The sequence below is a fragment of the Ictalurus punctatus genome, unplaced genomic scaffold, assembly GCF_001660625.3.
Source record: "Ictalurus punctatus breed USDA103 unplaced genomic scaffold, Coco_2.0 tig00163727, whole genome shotgun sequence".
In the NCBI taxonomy this organism is placed as follows: domain Eukaryota; kingdom Metazoa; phylum Chordata; class Actinopteri; order Siluriformes; family Ictaluridae; genus Ictalurus; species Ictalurus punctatus.
Window position 1 is genome coordinate 27,813 of NW_026521182.1, and position 25,668 is coordinate 53,480.

Sequence of the window (25,668 nt, forward strand, 5' to 3'; positions counted from 1 at the left end):
TTTGCAGGTATAGCATGACAAATAATTAACTTTGAAGCGTTCGTCCATCCATCCATCTTCCATACTGCTTATCCTCTTCAGGGTGACGGGGAACCTGGAGCCTATCCCAGGGAGCATCGGGCACAAGGCGGGGTACACCCTGGACAGGGTGCCAATCCATCACAGGGCACAATCACACACATCCATTCATACACTACGGATGCTTTGGACTTGCCAATCAGCCTCCCATGCATGTGTTTGGACTGGGGGAGGAAACCGGAGTACCCGGAGGAAACCCCCGCAGCAAGGTCCATCGAGGATAGGAATTCCGTATTATAAGCTGATGTTTTTCCGACTTCACTAACCAATTTAAAGATCTAAACATCGATTGGGTGGAAGACTCGAGCAAAGAAATATATCTTTTAATTGTTGATCGAGTTTATAGTAACCCTGTGGCTTTCAGAAATTTGGAGGAAGACCAAAACAACGAATGTCTCCAAAACTTACAGAATAAAATCCTATCTGAACACCTGAGAGATACAACTTGGTTAGTCGCTGTAAGAAGGCTCCCAGTAAGAGCGGTTGTTAAATGGAGCTGTTTTGTAAAAACCAGTAGATGCCTGATGCCTAACTGTAATGAAGAGGAAACACTCGAACACTTTCCTGTTAGAGTGTTATCGCTCTAAAGAAACATGGGATAAAATAAAAATCGCTGGTCTCAATATAGAAATAAATATGAACTCAATTTTCTATGGCATTTTTAAAGAAAATTGTAGCAAGACTCAGCATGACTTCATTTGGTTCATAATATGTTTGACTAAATCTAAACTCTGGAAAACAAGAGCCAGAATGACTATAAATCAAACGTTTATATCCAGTGATGTTGTTCTCAAAGACATTCAAAAAGAGCTAAGAAGATTAAAAAGCAGCACATCTTGGTTTTAAAGACTATTCAGTGTGGGACACTTTTTTCGTGTAATTGTACCTTGACTATGTAAGTTTTTTTTTTTCTTTCTTTCTGAATATGGTCAGTTTTGGAAAATTGCACTGTTGAGTATCTAGGGAAAATGCATCTGCACATTCCTCAGTAATTTCTTACGATACATTCTTGAATCATTCAACACTATAAGCTCACGAGGAGTTCGTCTGTTGCATCACTGTTAGATGTTTACACAAAAGGGGAGGTTTAAGTGAAATATTAATCAAGTTGTACATGATTTTTGTATCATGTGTAACTTGTTATTCCTCCATTACAGTGAAGAGGAAATGGAAAATCATTACAATATGATTGAACAAATCAGAGAGGATGTCAGAGTGGGGGAATATGTGTAAAAGTAACCCCAACACATGCACAAGATTTACAATTTATTTATCCACATCATGAATTATTCCTGTGTTTCCATTTGATTTCAAGCCCTTTAAAGTGAAAAAGCCATGCTGTGTTTGTGACACTCCATGCTGATCTGGGGTTTTTTTTCTTCTTCTTTTTTTCTTCTTCTTTTTAAGCTTGGAAGTGGAAGGATGTGAATTTTCTCAGGAATAAAATGTTTATCATTCATCAGTGGTCGTCTGCTATGTCTGGAGTTATGTTATTGCATCAACGTGTACAGATATTAATCTACTCTCCCTGATGATAGTGACTCTACCTGTTCTACCTACTCTTTATTATTTACATTTTTGTGCACAAAGGGCTAGCTTCAAGAGCAAGGTATAATCAGTAGTCTGATTTCACAATAAGCTAGAAACCAGAAAACACTTGATAGTGCAGATTTGTGCTTGCTAAAAACTGCTGCTGTACTCATCCTAGGATGTTGACACGAACACATTTGTTTGCCTTTTCCTCTATTACATCTGCATACTGGTAATGATTTGTAATCCCACTATCCAGTGTCAACAGGACCCTTTTGAGTTTGCTTCCTCTCTTAGGTTTCTTCTTCATGATGTCTCGGGGAGTTTTTCACCTCCAGCTTGCTCGATAGGGATCTAAATCTACATCTGTCAGTCCAGATGCTTTGTGACGATGTCTGTAAGTGCTATACAAAATGAAAAGTTCAACTAAAGGAATCCTCCAATAGTGATTTGCATTACAACAGCGAAATCGGAGAATAATGTCACTTTCTTTTTAATTAAATACGTAATATCTTTAATTGTGTATTTACAATGCAGCATTATTTAACTGATAGAAAAATAGTGCAGTCTCCTATACACACACACACACACACACACACACACACACACACACACACACAATAGTTTTAGGATAGTTGGTTGCTTGGGAATGAACCCCCACACTCTGATGGTCCCTGAAATAATTACTTTATATAATACCACTTAGCTCAGCTTGGCAAGTCTGAGAATATTCAACAGCATATGATGCATCTTCATGCCACAGTGGCTTCTGTAGCCACATCTATGGCAGTTAGTGTCAAACAGGTTCAACAGGTTACACTTCTCGCTGCATGCCTGATGCTATATATTCAGATCAGACTGATGTCCTCCTGGATGATCTTAGTTAAAGTTGAATTTAAAGTTGAACAGTCCAGAGCCAATAGGGTTAAAGCCCTGGAAACTCTCCCAGGCCCCGTGGAAATGGTGATGGCCTTCTCCGTGCTTGCTCTCAGGGTCCATTGGGTCTTCACCCTTGTCAAATGAACTCCTCGTTTCTGCACAAGAACAGAGAAAAGGTGTCAGATATACCAGCATCTTTCGAGACTCGTGTTTTATATTACCAGAGGTGCAAGCAGCTACAGTTTTCCCCCTTTTACATTGATATAGGAGACACCTGAAAACTGCTTTTCTGCTATTTCAAAGTGCTCAAGCCAAACAGGAATAAAATTAGCCAATTCTCAAAGAATGTGGTACATGAACGACACATTCACTTCTACAAGAGGTTAATTATTTATAACCGTCACACCGAACCAGTGATTGATTAATTTTTTTAACCGTTCCATCTGGGGAAAAAACAATACCATTACATCCAATCTAATATACTGTTGATCGATGCACCTTGACATTTAGTCTACATGCTGCCCAAAAAAATTAAAGTCTGTCTGGACCTCTGGAAATTCTGCAATGTCAGTATAATAATAAAAGAATAGGATTTGCAGTGACCCACCATTAAATTTTCTTTTCAGTATTGTAGGCTATACTTTTTAATTATTAAAATGAAAGGAAAATTCATTTTACAGACATACAAACAAGAAAGTGTTAATCAACAGTCAATATATTTTATTAAGGTCAGAATCAGCCAGCCGTCCATTGTCTGTACCCCTTATCCTACACAGGGTGGCGGGGAGCCTAGAGTCTGGGCTGGGATGCCAAACCAACGCAGTGCGCAATTGCACACACACACCCCCATTCACACACTACGGACAATTTAGAGATGCCAATCAGGTTACAACACATTTCTCTGGACTGGGCGGGGGGACCCGGAGTATCCAGAGGAAACCCCCAAAGCACGAGGAGAACATGCAAACTCTGTGCACACAGGGCAGAGGCGAGAATCGAACCCCTAACCCTTGAGGTGTGAGGCAAACGTGATCACCAGTCAGCCATAGTGCATGCAGTAGCACATGGTCTAAATGTTTTACATATTTTCAAGATTCAGCACAAAATGTTAATATGCTTATGCAAGTGCTTGCAATTAGAGTTCATAATTGTTCTAAAAATACTAACAATACATGCAGGCCTGACATACACTTATGTTAATTTTGTAATAACTGTATAAAGTAAACTTATACTGTATGTGTCGCGACAGACCGACAGCCGGCGCACAAGGAACTAAAATCGCTCCTCCCGCGACTGCCGCGCTGGCGCTGAAGAGACAGCCCCGCTTCAATGTTTTGGACAGTCGGAAAGCACGTGGAGGTGGGGCGGAGCCGCCGACACACCCTCTGGTGATGAATGGCGCGCCGCACGTGAAAATTCCACCATCCAGCAGACGAAGGGAGAGTATAAAAGGCCGCTTTTCCGCTCGAAAGGAGAGCATTCTCTCACATGAAGTGTGCCTGGATTACTGCCAGTTATCAGTATTGTTGGTATTGTATGTTTTCTTTCAGACGACCCGGACCCGAGCGAATTCTCCGGTCCCTGACTACAAACGCGGCGTTGCCTGACGTCTGAGAAGAGCCCTTGTTTCACCGGAAAGCCCCGGAGCGACTCTGGCAACCCCGCAATACACTGACCTCTCACCACACGCTGTCACGCCCACACGCGAGCACACACACACACTCCAGAACGTTATAAATAAAAATAAAAATAAATCTCATTTGTTAACGTTACGACGGCCTCCCGTGTGTCTGTCTCCACCCACCGCTGGCTAATTTCCCTATATATGATATCATAATATTTCTGCAGATTACAGTTAAATATCAGTTCAACCAATACAATTAACCGTTTATGCTGCAAGCATGGTTCCGATCCGTCCTTTCCAACAAAATGCATGTTTATTTCTCTTTGACTGTTAGTTATTTTGGCAGATCTGTATTAGCAAAAAAATCAAAAACATATCACAGACTGTGTTCAACATCCCCACTAATCACCAAGTCACAACCATAATTTCTGTTAATTTGATCTGAATTCCAATCTGATTCATCCTTCTTTATCTGCAGCTGTACTTACATACTTATATACTGTATTCCTCATCTATGTAAAACTATTCAAGCATGGGACACAAAAACCAACATCAAAAAACGGCTTAGCTTGGTATTTTTATATTAGCAGACAAAACTGATTGAGGGTTTACCTGGCTCAGTGAGCACTTCCTTGGCCTGTGCGATGTCTATGAACTTCTTCTCAGCCTTGTTCTTCTCTTCAGGATCCTGGACGTTGTCTGGGTGTCACTGCTGTGAGAACTTCCTGTAGGCTTTAATGAGCTTCTTCTGGGCTATCCTAGTGTTCACACAAGCCCAGCTGTTTAGAACACATTAAAACATGACACACTTCAATATCAACCTAAGAAGCCAAAGGGTAGGTGACAGTCATTCTCGCTGTACTCCTTAGCACTTTCAAAGTCCTTAATGGCTGCATAGATGTGATGAACTCTGATTCAGGGGATCAGTCCCAGCTCTAATTTTGTCTAGGCCATCTACGGCAGTTAATTCAGCTAATAAAGACTCGTATGAAGCTGTGCTTGATTAGGGATGATTAGAAACTAGACTCTTTATGGGGAGGGAGCTCAGGGGGAAATCTACAGATAGCAATTTTACTGTCACCAATATTAGCATGTTGTCAAACTTGATTGTGGGCAATACAAGAAACCAAAGTGAAAAATGACCAACAGGTCAATGAAAGAAGTCTAAACTAAAAAAGTAAACTCAAAATTTTCACTACAAAATGAATCCTGGATGCCACCTGTTAATTATAAAGATCAATATGCAAGTTGTTCATGGTGGATTTTTCCTTTAATGACTTAATTTTCCTTTAATGACTTAATTTTCCTTTAATGACAAGTCAAAGAGTTACAGTAGGCTCCCTCTCTGAAGTCTTGCCTGTGACAAATCACCTGTTACCACCAACTCTTTTCAACATGATGCATGTCAATCTTCTTTTCATGTCTTATCATGGAGTAAAACTCACCGATGTGAAATCAGGTTTAACTCGATGTCACGTATCGTGACGGAGCGGAGATAGGACGGATGCAATTGCAGTATGAACAGTTGTTTATTTTAAAAGAGAGACAGGCAGACAAATCCAAAACATAATCCAAAACAGGCGAAGGTCAGGCGATCGGCAAACAGGCATACACAGGGTTAAACATGAATCAAGGTCGTGTCACGGAAAACAGGGTCGATAAACTAAACGAGAAACATGAACTATGACGAGGAACTGGGAGCGGATAATCCAGCGTGAACGAACTCTAAACATGGACCGTGACTATGACTACTAAACAAACCAATCTAACTCTAGGATAATCTTCCGCGTTGTGTGCTGGGAGGCGCGCGGTATATATGTGGACATGATCAGCGTCTAAACTGATCAGCCTCTAAACTTGCTGAGGGCAAAATACAGACACACGTGAAATCCCAGCCAATGACAGAACAGGGAGGAGACGTGACAGAAACATAAACAAAACACACGTGTCCAGATGTCACTACTGTGAACAATGGAAAAGCAGGTGCTCGCGCATTCGCGCTTAGAGCACGCTGCTTCAAGGGGAAATCATGACACTCGATGACTTTGCTTAGATCCGGTAAAGCGGATTTAGACTTGTCCGTGGCCAGGTAGACGGTGGCTCTTCTGTAGTAGGCCAAGTATTTTTTCGGGTCACCGTCTACACACGGATGTCAGAAAGTGGTCGGTTAAGATTCAGACAGAATATTTTTTTTTGCAGAAATAAAGAAATGATTGCTGGTGACTTTCTGAGAAAAGCTCACCGACTCACCAACAGCTGCGTGGAAATGGGAAAGTGCGTCGGCCAGCTGTCCGGCAGCCAGGAGCTTCTTCCCCATCTCCAGGTGCTTCTCGACACTGTTCTCACTGCTGCATAGCACTCCTTTAATCAAAAGTAAACTCCGGCCAGGATATAGTAAAGTAAAAATATAGTGACAAATGGTTGGGTAGAATAATACCATTGATTTCACTATGCTTGCAATTATTATTATTATTATTATTATTATTATTATTATTATTGATAAAAGACATGGACACTAATTTTCCTGTGTCATTTTTTAAATACAAAGCACACATCATTATCTTGGACTTTATCATAATCATCAGCACAGAGAGGTCTCATTATCAAGTCACATCTCTTTAGAGTCTATAGAAAAGCTTGGCTTTGTATGTAGAGTACTACTTAGTGCACTAGAAGAAACTTGTGAGATTCATTCCTTAAGACTAGTGAGGTCTAATGAAAAGTATTTCTGTAGAATCTGTACAGCTGTGTGACAGTTCAGTTTCCACACTATCTATCCAGTATATGAAGTCAGTACCTTCTTACCTTCGTATCGAAGATCCAACAGCACAAGCACAAAGGGCACATAATTTACTAGTTTGTATGCGACTGGTGTTATAGTTACCATGATATAATGTGTTTTTTTTTTTTTTGTAAACTCAGGTGTAGGAATATGAAGGCTTGGCTACAATGATGTTTAATGAAGATAACCACAGCGCAGGACATGGTTTCCTCACATGCATATGATAAAATCTGATTTGGTCTTTTTAATGTGTTCTCACTGAACATGAGACTAGTTAAGCAATGAAGGCAATACATCCCAGACCATAATATTTTCTGGACACGGCTTGGACACACTTTATTTGAACTTCCAATACACCAGGCACAAGAACGGTTTCTTTCCAGAGGCCTTCATTCATGGCCCTTAAAGAGTATTCTTAATCTTCAATACAATGTCACTGTGACCTGTGATATACATATCAGTTATTGTATAAACGATTACAATTATTTATTATACATATTTTTTGCATTTAGCAATTTCATTCTTTACATATAAGTCATATATTACAAGGAACAACTCCAATTTATTGTTGTTATTGTTGTTTTGTTGTGTTTATCTAGGCTAGTTAATATTAACTATGTAAACACAACAAAACAACAACAACCATAAATTGGTTATAGATATTGCGATAAATTAGGTCACAATACACTTTTCTATGATGTTGTAGGTAAGGTGATATCCATCCATCCATCTTCAATACTACTTATCCTTCAGGGTCACGGGGAACCTGGCGCCTATCCCGGGGAGCATCGGGCACAAGTATATCCTGGACAGGCCAATCCATTACGGCACAATCACATACACACTCGCACACCCATTCATTCACTACGGACACTTTTAGACATGCCAATCAGCCTACCATGCATGTCTTTGGACTGGGGGAGGAAACCGGAGTACCCGGAGGAAACCCCCACAGCACGGGGAGAACATGAAAACTCCGCACACACAGGGCCGCAGTGGGAATCGAGCCCCCGACCCTGGAGTGAGGCGAACGTGCTAACCACTAAGCCACCATCCACCTGGTATTGTGATATCTTTTTTTTAGTAATTACAAAATAAATTGAATTGAATGAAAGCAGCTAATTATATGTAAATTTGCTGATGTTTTTAAAAGCCTAATCTTTCAAATATCTCCCTCCTTTTTAAAAAAAACTAATTTTCAGTGTTAGAATTTAGTTTTTGTAGGAATGAAATAAATAAAATATCTAACTCAGTTGAACAGTTCTTACTTGTTACTACTGGTACTACTTGTATTGTTCTCTGCTAGATATATATCGCTTTGCTTGTATTTTTCTCATTTGTTAGTCGCTTTAGATAAAAGCATCCGCTAAGTGAATAAATGTAATGCACTTTAAATCTATTCATTTATTTTACATCCCCACCCCCCATCTGTTTACATGTTTTCACATCACGGCTACTTTGGTGACAGTTTGTTAGCTAAATTATATAGCATGATACATATCCCTGCTTGAGTGTGCGAGCATACTTGACCAATAAAACTGATTCTGAATCTGATTCAGAAAAATGGCAGTGATCCGTACGGAAGCCGAAGGAATCGACTCATATTGAAGAGCTAAGCCAAAGGATTCGGTTCACTTAAAAGAGCCAGTGCTTTCCATCATTGAAGGAAGTGAAGTGCGCGGTGAAAAAGCATCATAATGGACGCTACAGTGGCATGTAATAATTGTGGCTTACCGTACACGTTGTCTGGTAAAAAAAATGTTTTAAACAAATTCTCTGTATTTACTTATACAAGTATTTTCCGGACGCATCTTGGTTACACACTGCTGAATGCAATGTGGGTTCAGAACACACCTAATTAACCTAATTAGCTAGTGAACCTTTGACAATTAGCAGACTACATCCTCAATGTGAGCGTTTTAAAGTTAAACAGTGAGACTTAATTGATAAACATGGCCTTCGAGTTAGCTTGAGTTTAGTTGGCTAGCTAGCTAACGTCTTGCATTAAAGCTTAATTTTCTTTTCTTTCTTTTTTTTTTTTTTTTGCAGCGTGGTTTCTTAAAAATGATAAATAACCAAATTCCACACAGCAAATGTTAGCCATGTGAAATGTTAAGAAGAGCAGTGGGGGAAATTTCCCTATGTGATGTTTAGCTTCATAAATAAGTGCACTTGATGTTTTTTTGGTGGTTTTATTGCTGTTTACAGAGGGTAAGGTTGTGGGGAGGCTGCCCCATGTGCTCTTCTGTGTGGAGTGTCTCTGCTCTCTGGAGTGTCCTCAGGACTCCAACTCTGTCCCCTCAGTCAGCTGTCCCGAGTGTAGGGTGAGCACTGTTCACAACTCCTGTCCATGCAGCCATCACTCCCTTACTGCGCTACAGCATGTCAACCAGCTTTCACAACTCTTTTTAGGGAAAGTAGCTAAAGCATGCTCAATTTGTCACCAGATGACACCATAGATTACATTTTTTCTAATTACTTATGATATGGCAATGAATATTACTAACTAGTTTTAAAAAAGAAAGAAAGGCAGATAGGGTGCCGATACTTGTAGAGTTGCATAGATATATCATGAACATGCACATTTTTTAAACGCGTCTACAAATGAAGAAGGCAGGCAAAAAGAAGTCGTGAAAGGTGAGTAGTCTGAAGGAAATGGTTACTCGTTTGTAAGTATCAACAAGAAAAGTGTTTAAAATGAAGAACTATGGGACAGTAAAGTTATTAAAACATAACTTTCTCAGATTTACTAAGTAGATAACACTAGTTGGTCATTACTACACCCCATAACGTTAGATAAGTGTGTCCGAGTTTAGTATTTATGCAGACCTTTTATTTATTTTTTATTCCTCCACCACTAAGTCTGTCCATCCATCTGAGGTTCTCATTAATGCAATATCTCAACCAGTGGTTGAATGTTTGTAGGAATTCTATAGACTATATTGTTGTTGTAACCAGCAGATGACTCAATTAGTATTTGGAATTGATCCAAAAATATAAGAGGTCACAGCAGTTTCATGTTTAGGAACTCAAGGCCCTTTATTGTTTTTTTTTTGGCTAGCTACGGTTTTGCCATCATTCCATGCTTCTGTGTGTCCTTGCTTTTGCATGAGATTCTTGTTTAGTGTGACATCTCAAGAACGAAAGGTTGAATGTTTTATAGTGTAGCAGCAGCGGCAGGTGGAACACAGACAGAGTGAGACTGGTTAAGAGAGCTTTTATTTTGTAGAATGGGAGTGCAGAAGGGTCATGGGACACTCTGTCCTGGGGCAGCAGTCTGTGAGGGAGGTGTTAGAGAGGAGTGTGGTCGCTATGGGCCAGGCAGAGTGGTGTAGGTCGGTAGCAGAGTGCGGAGGAAGCGTAGGTAGTGGGGGGGAGAGAATTGCTGTCATCATCGTCATCTGCAAGACATAGAACCGAATTGATCAGCATAGACACGTAGACAAAAGCTGCTCAAGCTGCTGAGGTTGTGATGCCCTTTTATCCTCTCCAGTCTTCTCTGAGAGGGTGAGGAGTTGCAGTGTTTATCTGCCGCAATTTGTGCTCTATTTCCCCACCTCATGCTCTGCTGCAGTCGACAACAGTGGTGCTGAAATGACTGTCTGTTCAGCACCCAGGTGGCAGTAGTGTGAGGAGCATTTTTCACCTCTTCAACAGGTTCACGTGGAACCTGTACGTTTCTGCTCGCTTATCGGCTGCTGCAGGTGTTATCGTCAGCTGCTGGAGGCTGGCCTCCATTAGTTGCTGCAGCATGGAATCCATGTTTTTATTTTTAAATTTTTTATTATTATTATATATTTTTTCCTTTATTTTTTTATTTGGCCGCGTCTGTGCTCATTCCCGTATCCTTCACCAGACTTACAAATGAGAAAATACAAGCAAAGCAATATATCAAGCAGAGAACACTGCAAGTAGTGCTACAATAGAAGATTTTTAATTGAGTTCTAGAAGATGCAAAAATGTAATCAGCCCTGAGATTCTAACCAGCGACCTTGGCGTTCTTACCACCACACACTAACTAACTGAGCTACATTGCCATATATATAATATATCATAATAGTTTCGAAGAGAATTTTTAAGCGAATATTTTTAAGTGTCCAAAATTATATGGACGGCGCTCCGTGCAGCGGGGAAAGCACTCAGACATAGCCCGGGGAGGGAGCGTCATGTCGCACAGACTCTGGCCAGCTCCAGGCCGATCATCGCTGATTTTTTTCCCTGGGCGTTGAAGAGTTATCATTGATGAAATTGTTACTTTACATTTATTTGGTAAAAAGCTTAGACTTTTTTGGAACATTCGGCCGTTATATCGGGTGATGAACAGTTCCCAGATAGCAAGCACATTTGGGCCGATTCTGGTAGAAATGCGCCACTGTCGGCTCAATTCCGGTATCGGTGAAAAGGTAATTGCCCAGAGCCCTGCTGACCGTTCACACCACTTCTCGTTGACAGACGGTTTTTGCTATGTGGGCCAATCTCAGCTGAAAGCAGGTGTACTTGCGGCAGGTCCATACTCTGTGTAGCGGTGTGTATCTGCTTTTTCAAGTTCGTTAAGTCACAGACGGGCCACAGCTAAAATTAAGGAGCTCAGCCGCCTGGAAAACACTTTTGACGGTTAAATCAGTTAGGATACTCGAGGCTGCAGTCATTCTTCGTTTTCAAGAGGAATCATTTCAGCTGAAGAAGGTAAGTAATTTAATTGAGTAATTTCAGTCTACAATGTTGTTTGATATTTAAAATGTCATGGAGAAAATGTTTTTTAAAAATCTTTTCAATGGTATGTGTGATTGTGACGAGAACATCAGATGGCGTACTAGCAGCTAGCTAGCCGGCTAGCTAATTTAGCTTAAGAGGCAGCTCGACACTTTTTTTTATAAAGCTTTTTTAATTGCTGTACAAATAAGATAAACTCCTAGTTTATTCCTCCCCTTTCCTGTTTTACTACTTTTTATTTAACTTTTTTAATATGTTGTGTCAGAAAACCCACACAGTTTGCAGCATGCTGTGTCCTGTTATTAGATTATATTGTCCACTTGGCAGTATAACAGACCTGTTGTTCGGCTCAACACTGTATTTCTTATGTGCAATTCTTAGCCTTAGTCTAGCAATATACTAATTTTTTGTCTCTTTGAGTGATCCTGAAGGGATTGAATTATGTTTAAATGCAACTGTATTTTAAAGACAGCGATAAAGAGGGCAGGACCTGGCCAGACCTCCAGTCAGACGTGGAAGTGTCTGGGTAAAGACCACCAAGGTGTAAAACATGCAGATATTTGTTCAGCACATCGCTATTGCTATTCCCTCATGCTTTGAGAGCATATTCAAAGTTGTATTTTTCATGAAACATTGTAGAATTTGGCAATATAGTCAATATTTTAGACTCTTTCACAGAGTCTGGAAAGAGTGGACGATATGCCATATGAGCGTATTCTTCTGCTTTCTGATTGACTTTCTTTTAGGTATTAATTAACCATGATTTCCACTCAGCCATCTTACTGGAATTGTGTAGGTTAGGAATAAGACTGAGGATGGAGTTGTACAGTTTTGTAGTGTGTATCGTTTGTAAATATTGTTAACTTCTTTACCATAGCCATGCTGAGGGAGGTGTTAACTAAATTAGAGATGGTGCTGGACCAACAAACCACTGAGATTGCTTCAACTACAGGAGGTCCAGGTGCAGCCTTTGGATATTGATGAAGATTTACTGCCCCTGCAAGACCTTCCTCAACTGTGTAGTCTGGAGCGAAGGATGCAACAGAGCCCAGATTACAAGCAAAATCTGGTGAGAATTTTTTCTCTTTTTTTTGTTAACAACTGCTTGCACAATTACACAGCTACTGAGAGCATTTCTGTTTTCTCAAGGTGACACACTCGTACTCAAAGCACAACATTGAACACCACTTTGATATGAGGGAACAGTTATGACCTAATATTTGGTAGAGGAGGAAAACATGGAAAACACACAGGGCAGGGTAACTGCAGAAGTAGTGAGAAGCACTGACACTTTTGACGAGGCAATACATGCTTATTAATTTTATATATTATATTATTTTATATTATATTATTGTTTTAAGAATCCTCAGTTTCAGGTAAACTGGTTGGAGCTTATTGACAGGGCGGATGTGCTCAACTGCACCTGGTGCATATTGGTGATTACTAACTCCCTGGAAAAGAACCTCAATTGGAGGGGAATCAATAGAAAGACTTCACTGTCCGCTCTCCAACTCGGAGAGGTCGTGATTGGTAAGTATATCTGTTTACATACAGAATTAGCTGTCTCTCTCAGATGATATGTAAGGGGTAATCCACGGCTAGATGTGCATTAAACGATTTTAGTGCATGATGTGGAGGAAATGATCCACTCGTTCAAATCGTTTAATGCACACCTAGCCATGGATTACCCCGCCTATACCATGGTCTTTCCACAATTAATAATGTTAAAGCTGTCATTGGTTTAGAAGTGCAAACTTTGATTAGAAGTTTAAAATGATCGTTAATTTCTATTAGTTAGGTCGTTAGATCTGGAATTTTGCCCATTATAAATCAGACACAGAGGTAAAGTAGTGTGATGAGATTGCATTTATTTGAATGAATTGACAGATATCTATCAGAGAGAGAGAGAAGGAGAGAGAGAGATCAAGCGTGTATGAATTACGTGCATCATAGGTGCCTCTCAGCAGTCAGTGTTGCGCAGCAGTAGTGTAGTAAAACTAAGAGTTGAATTACTTCAGAAACAGTGATGGTACCACCTCGTTGCTGAGAAATATCATGTAGCTTTTCACCAGCAAAGCTATTTTTATTGTTAAAGTTGCAGAAAGCGCTGGCAAGATGTGTCTGTTCATATGAATGTCTCTGTATGCTCGAGTGTCTGTGCGTGTGTGTGCATGTAGGCTGCGCATTGACCAAGAAATGATTACGGTGATCAATCTGACGGGAACTACCTGTGCAATAAACGGTTATAATGCACACCTTCCAGCCAATCAGAATCCAGTATTCACAGTGACCATGGTATAAGCATAGTTAATGCTTAAGATTCATAATGACTGTATGATATGTATTGCTTTATTCCAAAGTTCATAGAAACCTCTTTACGGCTAATGCTGCAGAGATGGAGGTCGAGAGGACCATGAAGAGGTGGCTCCAGCTGGCATCAGATCAAGAGTGTGAGTGCAAGAGAAGTCTTTTGCAAAAGGAAGGTATGTAGTGTTTTAACTGTGGTGTTTTTGTGGTATTTGTTAAAATGTTCCTACTGTAGTTTATTTTTAATTGTTTATAAAATTTTTTTTTAAAAAATCCTTGCTGTTTTTAAATGGTGGAATTTGTGTGTGTGTGTGTGTGTGCTTGGTAGCTGGGTGGGTACACAGTTGCGGTCGGAAGTTTACATACCCCTTGCTGAATCTACAAAATATTAATGCTCTTAACAAAATAAGATTGATCCTGTGCAATCGTTGGGAACTACATTGTGCGAAATGTCCGCGTCGCTTCAACAAAGGGTAAGGTGCACACACAATTTTTCTTTTGCTTGTGTCCTTGATGTCGCTGAGCAGCTACCAGGAATCCTGAAGAAGGACGAGTGCATTGGAGCAGTCGTGCCGCATGCGGGGGCAAACATCAGGCTTCGGCAGACAGAGGTTCTGAAGAGGGCCAGCCTGATCGAGACGGTATGAGGCAGATCACCCACCGCGAAGATCATCGTCTCTGGACCTCTTCCCTCATACAGATGTGGAGCTGAAAAGTTCAGTAGACTTCTAGCATTAAATGATTGGTTAGTTTCTTGGTGTAATTAACAGGAATCTGCTGTTTGTTAATAACTGGAATCTGTTCTGGGAGCGTCCTAGGATGTTTCGTCCTGATGGCCTGCACTCCAGCAGCTTCGGAGCGGAACTGCTGTCTGACAACATCTCCAAGACACTACAAACCAAGTGACTGCCTACCGTAAGCACATCTTCCTACAATAATGTTCATCATAAGCAATGTTCAATTAATAGTTTAACACCTGTAGTACATACTATGGAGACTGTGTCTGTTCCCTGAGCTATACAAATACATAGACAATTTCAGAATGTTTGTTTTAGTAACCTAATTAACCTAAAATTATATCATACTGAATGCACATCCAGCACCTTTAATCTGAAGCTAGGGCTATTAAACATTAGATCTCTTGCGTCTAAGGCTCTTATTGTTAACGAAATCATTACTGATCAGGGATGTAATTTAATGTGTTTAACGGAGACTTGGATTAAACCAAACGAGTACCTAGCATTAAATGAAGCCAGTCCTCCTGGATACAGCTATGTACATCAGCCTCGTTCAACTGGTAGAGGAGGAGGTGTTGGTCTCATCCATAGTCAAAATCTAGGCGTCACACAAAAACCTAGTCATAAATTTAATTCTTTTGAAATTCTTTATACCAGCATAACTTATGTAGCCACTAAAAATAAGTAAATTCCACTAATTATTATTTACCGACCCCCAGGGCCATATACTGAATTTCTTAGTGAATTTGCAAACTTTATCTCAAACCTGGTTGTTTCTGTAGATAAAGCATTAATCGTCTGTGATTTCAATATTCATTTTGATAACCTGGAAGACCCTCTGAGAATAGCGGTTGTGTCCATCTTAGATGCAGTAGGGATTAATCAGAACGTAATCGGACCTACTCATAATGGTGGTCACACTCTTGACCTCATACTAACATACGGATTAAATATAGAAAATATTGTAATTTTTCCACAGTCTGAAGTTGTCTCAGACCATTATCTTATCTCGTTCATAATACATATTGATCATAATATTTCCACCTCCGCTACCGTGTAAAACGTACTTTCACATCAGCTACTGCACCGAGCTTCATAAATAACCTCCCAGAGACATCAATTATATTTGGATCACCGTCTGATCCCACAGAACTCGATCAGGCAACTGAAAGCTTGGAGTCAACACTCCGCTACACGCTAGATAGAGTGGCTATAACGATCAAACGCGAACCTTAAAACAGACAACTCGACAATTAGAACGTAAATGGCATCAAACCAAATTGGTGATATTCCAAACAGCATGGAAGGAGAGCCTACTGAAATATAGAAAATCTCTTAAAAAAAAAATCTATTTCTCCACCTTAATAGGAGATAAAAAAAACAATTCTAGATTTCTATTCAACACAGTAGTAAAATTTACTAGGAATAAAATCACTACAGAGAGAAACACTCAATCATTACATAGCAGTGAAGATTTCATCAAATTTTTGGTATCAAATCATTGGTAAAGTTGAAAATATTAGATGTGAAATTCAGGCTATTAAATTAAAACCAGACAGTATTATAACTCACCCTGTAGATGATAATATAGCAATATCGGATCAATGTTTAGAATGTTTTACTCCCCTTAGAGAGACCAAACTAGCTTCATTAATCTCTTCAGCAAATTCATCAACTTGCTTACTAGATCCTGTGCCTACATGTTTCTTAAAAAGATTTGTCCAGGAGTAATTGAACCACTTTTAAATATAATCAACTCTTCCCTTAGCACTGGCTATGTACCTAAATCACTTAAACTAGCAGTTATTAAAACCCTGATTAAAAAACCTGACTGACCCGTCTCAACTGTCCAGCTATAGACCAATATCACATCTCCCCTTCATCTCCAAGGTCTTAGAAAAGGTTGTACACAGCAAAGTTATGCTCGTACTTACACAGGAACAACATTCATGAAATGTATCAGTCAGGATTTAGACCTCATCATAGCACAGAGAGAGCGTTAGTTAAAGTAGTAAATGACCTTCTACTGACCTCTGATCAGGGTTGTGTCTCGTTGCTTGTGTTACTTGACCTTAGTGCAGCTTTTGATACTATAGATCACACTATTCTCCTTGATAGATTAGAAAATGTTGGCATTAAGGGAACAGTCCTCTCCTGCCTCAGGTCTTATTAGACCGATCGTTATCAGTTCAGTTCGTAGATGTAAATGGAGACTTCTCCACGCATACCGAGGTTAAATTTGGTGTTCCACAAGGTTCTGTTTGAGGCCCACTGCTTTTTACTTTGTATATGCTACCTCTAGGTCAAATTATTCGTAAACATGGAATGAACTTCCACTGTTATGCTGATGATACAGAGCTGTATGTTTGCAACTGAACAATAACAATAAACAACAACTGAAGAATAGCGAAAAACTCCAACTGTTTTGTAAGTCAAACTTTTTAATGTTCACCTGGAATTTGACTCAATAATAATAAATCTCAGAATAATAAATCTATATGTTTACATGAACTGAAGTTTTTGATCATAATATCAAAATTGTCTCACAATCCTAAATGATGGAATTGTATCTTATGTTGGACCATGTATGCCAGAGATTTTTTATTTGAATTTCTTGTAGCGTGCTTACTTGAAGACGATGAGGCGGAGCAGCATCGGAGAGACAGTTCGCTCCATTCTCCAAAGAATCGGGGAGAACAGTCTGTGGTGTATGTTTTCGTTGAAAGCGCCAAAAGGTGGGAAGCTGGCTTTGACTGATCAGGATGAAGTGTATGGCCTTGTACACTGTGAGTATGAAGGATAAAAAATGTATACCGTAATTTTCGGACTATTGAGCGCACCTGAATATAAGCCGCACCCACTAACTTTAAAAAGAAAAAAAATTTTGTACATATATAGGCCGCACTTGTCTATAAGCCGCAGGTGTCCACGTTGTAACGCGAGATATTTACACAGAAAGATGTTACACAAATAGATTTTTTAAACTTTTAATTAAATACGTACCTTAAATGCTTTTTTCCTGAACAGTGCGTGCCAAGCTTACGTGCAGCAGCTCTATTTCCTTCTTCAACAGCCAGATCGATCGCCTTTAACTTGAAAGCTGCATCAAATGCATTTCTTCGTGTGTTTTCCATGATGAGGGTGTGTGCATGAAGCGCAAATGACTGATCTGAAGAATTTAGTGTGAGTGTGTTTGATTTAATTCGAACAGTTTCATTGGTCCACTGTGACCTGTTCGGTAATTTCATTGGTCCGATGTGACAAGGCTAAATATTTTGGCGGCATGAAGCTCGTTAGCCCATAAAAATCCATAAATTAGCCGCATCATTGTTTAAGCCGCAGTGTTCAAAGCGTGTGAAAAAGGTAGCGGTTTATAGTCTGGAAATTACGGTACATGACGGTATATGCCTCCTTTGCAAACTCTTGAGAAGAAAGTCTTGCCTTCAGAAAACGGACATTTTCTCTGTTATTGCATTCCAAGGCTGAATGTTTTTGTTGATATTTATGTTACAGATATTGCCGAACAAGCACATGGACGTGAATATACTGTTGCCGGTTGCAGAGAGGCCATCGGCAGCTACCTAAAAAATGCCCCAGGCAGGAAAAGTGTCAAGAAACACATTATGTGTTTATGATGAAGGTTAGAATTTAAATCTACAACTTCTGTGGTTCTTTTTCTTTTCTCATTCATACAAATGTGCCATTGTGTAACACTGTTGACTGACTCATTAGTTTTTATATCCCTTTGAAAAGCAAAAACCTTTCCACTATGCATATAACTGAAAGTGCATACATGCTCCAAACCTTTTGTGAATACTGATGATTGATTTGGAGGTTTCAAATTTTGAGTGAATTGTGGTTCACTTTCTTGCGATCAGGAATGTGTAGCTAATGTCTGTAGTTTACTGATTCCGAAATTGTTGGTTCAGACTGCATCATATAGTACTAGTATATAACAATGAAATGAAATGCCATATATTCAGATATATCCACTGTCTGTTCACAGCAGAGCTACATGGGATCTCTAGTGCGTCCTGCAAGAATTGGGCCTGAGTCCAGTTCAGATTCAATTTTGTAATTCCTCTCCCTCGCGTGACAGCCTCCAAACAGTACAATTCTAATGAGCTTGAATATACGGAGAATTCCATTGGGTTTGATGTCTGACTAATAATTTTTTTCTTTGATTAGCAATACATAGGAACTATATCTGGCTATTTTGTGTGTTACAATATTGAATGTCATTTTTCAGCTTTTAACTTCGTCTGCATTTACTAAAATTCATGCATGTTTATTAAAAATATTCATGGAGTTTGTTAAACTATATAATTGTTGTCTGTCATTCATAAGATTCGTCATGTGAATTCCATAGACCAGAATCTAACATCCACATTATTGAAGCTTGTTTAATTACGGGTTTGTTAAAGCATGCGGTATGTTATATGCTTTAATTGTATCTTGCCACATAATGTTGGAAAATGAGTACTTGTGTACTTTTCAAGAAATTAGATACAAAAAGGATTACACATATCTGATTAGAAAAAATAGCATCATAATGTGTGTAACTTTGTGTATAAATATTGTGTAGTGTATTTACACCACATTATGAGGTGTATATACAGGCAATTACAAAATACTATGTGCATGTTGTTGAGTCTTTCTGGAATTCTATATCCCTGTTTTATAAAGCACTGAATGGTTTGGGTCCAATATATATTTCTGATCTACTGGTACATTATGAACCATCCAGACCTCTGAGGTCATCTGGAACAGGTCTGCTTTCTGTTCTCAGAGTCAAAACTAAATGTGGAGAAGCAGCATTTAGTTTTTATTCTCCACATATCTGGAACAAACTCCCAGAAAACTGCAGATCTGCCAAAACTGTCAGTTCTTTTAAATCAAGACTGAAGAATTTTCTTTTTGCTGCTGCTTTTAAATCAATCATCAAGGTATTTTAATTAATATCTTATGCTGCACTGTAACCTTTTTAATCTGTTTTAACCTGTTTTTTATTTGTTTGTTTTTATTACTTTTTTTTTAATTTATTTTATATAATGTGTATGAACTCTTTTTAATGTCTTCTTTTTAAATGTTGCTTTGTGTTGCTTTTATGTAAAGCACTTTGAATTACCCTGTTGCTGAAAATGTGCTATACAAATAAATTTGCCTTGCCTTTGTGGATCTTCTCCAGTGAAATAGATGAGGCCACCTACGGAATGCATTAATTTACATAGGAGCAGCGATGAGAATAGAAATGTATTTCTAATATTAGTTGAAATTTCAAAGATTAAGGTAATGTATCATACATTATTACATTACAACGATAATTATCCTGAACGGGTTAAAAAAGAAGACAGAGATTAATAGTAATATCATGTCAGATTTCTTACCCAGAATACCGCTTCTGGGGAAATTGCCGTTCCCGAGGGTGGACACACGAGGGCAGTCAAGCTCCATCCAGCACAAGACACAACGCCGCCTGGAACAGAAGGCAGATTTGGGCTACTGTACACAGACACAGCTCATCGGCGTTATTACTGTGCATTGTCTAGTTTTCACATAAGGACAATACACGGCTCTTCTGCACTGTTCATCATCTAAAAAACAAACATTATGTAATATACATAGCAGTATATTTATCATAATAAAGTTCACTCATTAATAACGAATAATAAACATTTCTATAACCCCCCCCCCCCCCATGTTGAGATATATATATATATATATATATATATGAAAGGAAATTCTCTTATATCATGTACTCTCTTATATTATGAACTGCTATCAAATACCTATGATGAATAATTTAATTACCTCTTTGAATAAACTGATCACTTGCCATCTTTATTATAGTAGACTTATTTTGTAGTATGACCTGTGTGATGCTGTGTGTTTTGTCTAAATCTGTCTGGCCCCTGCACCAGTAGAAACTGTCCACGCACTGCTTCTTATCAATGTGTATAAATACTCTTGGTTTGCATGAATAAACTCGGACGTCTCCGTGAGCATGCATGTGTCCGTGTGTGTTCACTTAGGCTCCCCAGATCTCAAACGCTCTGAGAAAAACCACACCTTCTAGCTCATAGCAGCACAGAACTAAAAGTTAATAGAAGTAAATAATTGTAGAACAGGCTGAAAGGGCTGACGGAGATCTGAAGACATAAATATGAGATTCCATGAGATACTTGGAAATCTAACTATATATATATATATATATATATATATATAATGTCCCCTTCTCTCTGTACCACGTTCTAAATATTCAAACTGCCCAAGAAAGAAAATTTGCTGTTTTCTGAGACGGTGAAGTGGCTCTTAAAAGAGCCTTTGTGTATATTAGACGAAGTTGTGGTTTACACGCGTTCTCCGCGAATACGCCGGGCCAGCTGAATATCCTTGGGCATGATGGTCACTCTCTTGGCCTGCGTTCTCTAGTTTTGACATATCAAAAACAGTACACGGAGCTTCTGAACTGTTTACCAGCATTATTATTATTATTATTATTATTATTATTATTATTATTATTATTATTATTATTACATTTTTAAAGAACATACCCTCGATTCTTGACATGGAAATGTTGTTTGTAAGTTTACATTGAAATAATATATCCAGATATCTGTACAGCTGCTTTGTGACAATGTCCATTATTAAAACACGCTACATAAACTAACAAAATGCAAAGGTTAGATACAGCAATGATTTAATACAACTCCGTTCAAATGCATACAGAGGCCTGCTCAGACACCACAGCGTTTAAAAACTCGACATTCGCGGCGTCATAAACGGGGGAAATGGTCACGCATACCACCAGGACATGTCTAGCACTCTGAACGCTGCTCCGATTTCACTATATATGTGCGCGCGCTGGCCAGACAGACGGAAAGAGACACGGTATACAGACAGCACACCAACACATTTAAAGCATATTCACACATGATGATGATGATGATGATGATAAATAGTTTGATATTTCTGTAAAGTTGCTTTGAGACAATGTCTATTGTAAAAGCGCTATACAAATAAATAAAAATTGAATTGATAAATATACTGCTATGTATATTTTATAATGTTAAAGTACACAAATTGATTTGTAATATGAAAATATTAATGTATTTCTAATGTTATTAGAAATTTCATTCTCATCACTGCTTCATGTGTTCCCTACGTGGCCTCATCTACTTCACTCGAGAATATCCACAAATAGGGAAGAACATTACAAAGATAGGTAAAGTATACAATAATTATTTGGAGGGCCCACGGGGTTCCTCAGGGTTGGCTGCTGCAGTGCCCGATGGCTTCATGTAGGCCATCTTGGCCTCATTTTCCACCACATCAGCCATACATTCCTGTTCCAAGTTCAGGAGATGATCTATGGCTTCATCAACCATCTCTGGACGGCCAGTTACAGTAACCAAATTGGGATCTGCAGCTCCACTCTGAGGAAACCGAAGATCAACTTTAAATTCATCCATGATTTTGTGGATACCCTTGGTACAAGCACCAATAATGCAAGCATGAACTCTGCTGTCCAAGGTAATGTCCTCAGATATACTTTCCTCCAGTTCATCAACAATGCCTTGGATAGCATCACATGCTGCTATAGCATTCTGCTCATAGCCGGTGATGCTGATCTGGTCCTGGTTCTCGTCATATTTCTCAGGGAACTGGATGTTGACATCATGGTCAGTATGGATCTGGGTGATTATGGCACCCTTGCGAGCAATGATCTTGGGATGATATTTGGGATCCACAGTGATAGGAGCTTCAAGTTGACCAAGAGCCCGATCCTCCTGTTCAGCCTGCAGCTCTTTGATGCGCTCAAGAAGCCCTTCTTTAGCATGGTCCAGGTGAGTGGCAAGGCCTGTAACGGAAATTATGTCGGACTGGAGCTCAGGAGCAGGCACTTGAATATTGACCTCAAATTCATCCATCATTTTGCAAATGCCACTTCCTTTCTGCCCAGTGATGTAGCGATGAAGCTCAAAAGGCACTTCTCCTTCAATGCTCACATGTACCAGAACCTTCAGGGCTTCCACTGCAGCCTCACGTCTCCATGTAATATTTCTTGGCTAACTACCACAAACTTGGAACAGAATACCCCTTCAGGGAAACTGCCGTTCCTGAGTTTGGACACACGAGGGCAGTCAAGCTCCATCCAGCACAATGCCGCCTGAAACAGATGGTAGGTTTGGGCTATTTTACACTGACGCAGCTCATCAGCGTTATTACTGTGCATTGTCTAGTTTTCACGTATCAAGGACAATACACGGAGCTTCTGAACTGTTTCACAGCATCATCATTATGATTTCATTTTTAAAGAACGCACCCTCTTCTCTAGACATGGAAATGTTGGGGTTTTTTAAGTTTACATTGTCACACAGCAGCTGTACACATATCTGGATATATTATTTCAGTGTCCATTCTTAAACACGACAGATGAACAAACAAAGAAAACTAACCACATGAAAAGGTTAGAAAGACCAATGATTAAATACTACTCCGTTCAAATGAATACAGAGGCCAGCTCAGATAACACAACGTTTAAAAACCTCGACATTCGCGGCGTCATAAAGGGAACAACCGTCCAAGCATACCATCAGGAAACTTATAGAACTCTGAATGTGACGTCATAACGGATCTTATGGCTCGCTGCTCCGATTTGACTATATATGTCTGTGCGCGCGCGCCGGGAGGACTGACCTAGACACGGTATAAGGACAGCACACAAACACATTTAAAAACATATTAACACATTAACATTATATCATGTACATAGCAGTATAGTTATCATAATAAAGTACACGAATTTACTGCTAATAGTAAGATTATTAATGTCTTTCTAATCTTATTAGTCATTTCATTCTCATCACTGCTCCTGCATAACTTCATGTGTTCCCTCGGTGGCCTCGTCTATTTCACTCGAGAATATCCACAAATAGGGAAGAACATTACAGAGATAAAGGCTTAAAATTGCTTGAATGATAAAAAGTCAATAATACGAAATCACTAGATAACTTTAAAGGGTTTATTTTCTACAGAACATGAATACAATCCTTTCACTCAAATAGGACTCCCCGCTGCAGACCCTCCTCCAACGTTTTCAAAAAAGCTCCTAGCGTCATATCTAGCGACTTTTTAGACAAACCTTAGCTACTTTCCGTAGAAGAGAATGGCCAGTACTGCCCGGTGAGTGTGAGGTCCTGCTTTCCCCCCCGGAGACACGCCTCTCTCTGCGGCTACTCTGTTCAGTGAGGGGCAGAGAGGAGCAGCACATTCATTCACTTCTAACTTTCTCTCTGAGAGATTATTTTCCATGGAAATATAGCACGAAATCACAGTGCACTCGTTGTCTTTAACTTATGTGTGTGGTGGTTTAGTCAGATGACGTCACGGTTATAAAATCAGGATTTTAACAGTGCAGATCAGCAGCTTGGAAAAGGTTTGAAAGTGAACTGCTGGTGAACATGTAGTCTCTTATTGGGCCGTGGTTCAGTCACTATTCATACTCGTCCTGTTGTCTGACAACAGAAACAGAAAAAATACGTAAATGAAAACAGCTTTATTGGGAATTTGGCTGTAAAGGGCTGACTTTAGGCAGAATGAAAATACGATGTAATGATGTAATGAATATGCTAATTAGTGCATGACATCATCTAGAAACGTGTGGACACAGTGCTCCTGTCACTCACTTGGAGTATTTTAACATTATAGTGAAGATAAATCAGTGCCTGGGAAATACAAATTTAGTCCATCACGGCTGGGAAAAGGAGCTATATTAAAATTGGCTGTGTTTTTATTATTATTATTAATACTAATAATATTTTTTGGAATTTAAAAAGAAGAAATAAAGAATATGTTTGAATGACATCTCTTGTATAGTCCGTTGAAAACAAAAGCATACACAGTATTGAAAAAAGTGCTTGAAAGTCCTGGAATTTCATTATGAAGCATTTGTACAGACCCTGTTATATGTACTATGTGATTGATGTATTAAACATGCCTCTTGATTTCTGGGTTTAGCATAGTTATACCTCGGTTTTGAGTTTAAACAATAGCTAGATTTACTGGAGAATATTGCTAGTTTAAGTTTCTCTCACAAATATTATTGAGTAGATAAAGTATATTCAGTAGCTTTTCTGGGATAGTGAGAATTTAGGTAATATAGTAGAAAACAAAACACTCCGATTATCCTGGTTGTAAGAACTGCTCATTCATCTGTACACCTTTACAGTTTTCACTGCAGATATATCATCAGCTTTATTGAACAAGACTCAGAATCCTTGTCACCTCCCAGCCAATCAGTCATCAGTCATGATGAATTTTGTATGGTTGGAAGCATGTTTAAAACACAGAAAGTGCTGAGATCATGTAAGAATGAGGTTTACTCACTGGCATAAATGTGTTCACTTTAACTTTGTTCCTTCCTTAAACACTTACCTGATTGAGAATTTCCAATGTTTGTAGAATGATGATTCTCAGTACAGCACATTACCAAATATTGAGGGATTTTTAATTTATTTATTTATTTGTGACAATTATGGGATTTTCTAATTTATATAAATATGTGAACATTTTTTTTTTTTACATGTTTTACACCTTATCTTATTTGGCTCATCAAGGTTCAGAGCATTCCATTCTCTTAAATCAACATTTCCATTGTTAGTATCAGAATCTTATTTAACATGCACATATTCAATAATCTGTAACTAAGACTCAATAAAGAAATTCTCATTACACAGTGTCCAGAATGTCTCTGAAACACTTCAGCCTATGATTGGCCATGGATTCCTGGGAGGACACTCTGAGGATTTCTTCTTATCACTTCACTGTAAAAAAACCAAAAAAAAACAACAAAAAAAAAACCAACCAACCCAAACCATTAAATGCTGGCTTCATCTTCTTTTAATTTGATTGTCAGTGCTCAACTCAAACCAACAGCAGTATTATTAATAATATCAGGAATGATGTGTCTAAAATCAACCACTGATTATATCCACTTGTTTGTTTTCTAGATTGTA

General features: G+C 39.0%; 2 long non-coding RNA genes across 20 annotated transcripts; one reads left to right on the forward strand and one right to left on the reverse strand.

The window, feature by feature from the left end:
- Positions 1-2,077: 2,077 nt before the first annotated feature.
- LOC128632685 (uncharacterized) lies at positions 2,078-8,712 on the reverse strand. 3 transcript variants are annotated; one of them, XR_008396244.1, is made up of 4 exons: positions 8,628-8,712; positions 6,362-6,472; positions 4,724-4,869; positions 2,078-2,642 (listed from the first exon to the last, which is right to left on the reverse strand). It is a non-coding gene; the product is annotated as an uncharacterized LOC128632685 (long non-coding RNA). The 3 variants fall into 3 exon arrangements; XR_008396243.1 differs by lacking the exons at positions 6,362-6,472; positions 8,628-8,712 and adding an exon at positions 5,557-6,014 and having other exon boundaries at positions 4,724-4,890; XR_008396242.1 differs by lacking the exons at positions 6,362-6,472; positions 8,628-8,712 and adding an exon at positions 5,557-6,002.
- On the forward strand, positions 6,067-19,826 carry LOC128632684 (uncharacterized). Of its 17 annotated transcripts, none has more exons than XR_008396234.1 (10): positions 6,067-6,200; positions 6,311-6,434; positions 7,600-7,954; positions 12,484-12,675; positions 12,977-13,136; positions 13,967-14,089; positions 14,441-14,828; positions 16,953-17,077; positions 17,271-17,436; positions 18,164-19,826. It is a non-coding gene; the product is annotated as an uncharacterized LOC128632684 (long non-coding RNA). The 17 variants fall into 17 exon arrangements; XR_008396235.1 differs by having other exon boundaries at positions 6,076-6,221; XR_008396238.1 differs by having other exon boundaries at positions 6,082-6,169.
- Positions 19,827-25,668: the final 5,842 nt, after the last annotated feature.